The following is an 853-nucleotide window of genomic DNA, read 5'->3' on the forward strand; positions in this document are numbered from 1 at the left end:
AAAATGCACATTCATTGTTTTTGAAAAGTCCAGTAAAGTTGCATTCTGATGTCAACCCTGGCCTTGTTCACAGGAAGGACCTTGTTCTTTAGGGATGGAATGTTTCTAGCTCATAACCTTCACATTTTCATTCCTCTGTCAGCCTGTAGATTATGTACCTCCAAACAAGACCAATTTTATAACTAGGGTTAATTTGTCTGGGGTAGGAAGAAAGAGAAAAGAAAAACAAAAAGCATGATCAGCAATAACAGTTACATGAAATACTTGAATATTTCAGGTAAAGGAGGAGCCATCTGTTTAAAGCCTATATGCACCAATAGGAATAGCTCTGGACTGAGATTCAGAAAATCTAGATTTGTGGGGAAAAGAAAAAGAGATCAGACTGTTACTGTATCTATATAGAAAGAAGTAGACATAAGAGACTCCATTTTATTCTGTATTTGAGATGCTGTCAATCTGTGACCCTACCCCCAACCTTGTCCTTGCAAGAGACATGTGCTATGGTGACTCAAGGTTTAAAGGATTTTTGGGCTGTGCAGGGTGTGCTTTGTTAAACAAGTGCCTGAAGGCAGCTTGCTGGTTAAAAGTCATCACCATTCTCTTAATCTCAAGTACCCAGGAATACGCATACTGCCAAAGGTCGCAGGGACCTCTGCCTAGGAAGCTAGGTATTGTCCAAGGTTTCTCCCCATGTGATAGTCTGAAATATGGCCTCCTGGGAAGAGAAAGACCTAATCGTCCCCCAGCCTGACACCTGTGAAGGGTCTGTGCTGAGGAGGACTAGTGCAAGAGGAAAGAAGGCCTCTTGGTGGTTGTTGGCAGTTTGAGATAGAGAAAAGCATCTGTCTCCTGC

This window comes from Colobus angolensis, unplaced genomic scaffold (genome assembly GCF_000951035.1).
Source record: "Colobus angolensis palliatus isolate OR3802 unplaced genomic scaffold, Cang.pa_1.0 Scaffold30, whole genome shotgun sequence".
In the NCBI taxonomy this organism is placed as follows: Eukaryota; Metazoa; Chordata; class Mammalia; order Primates; family Cercopithecidae; genus Colobus; species Colobus angolensis.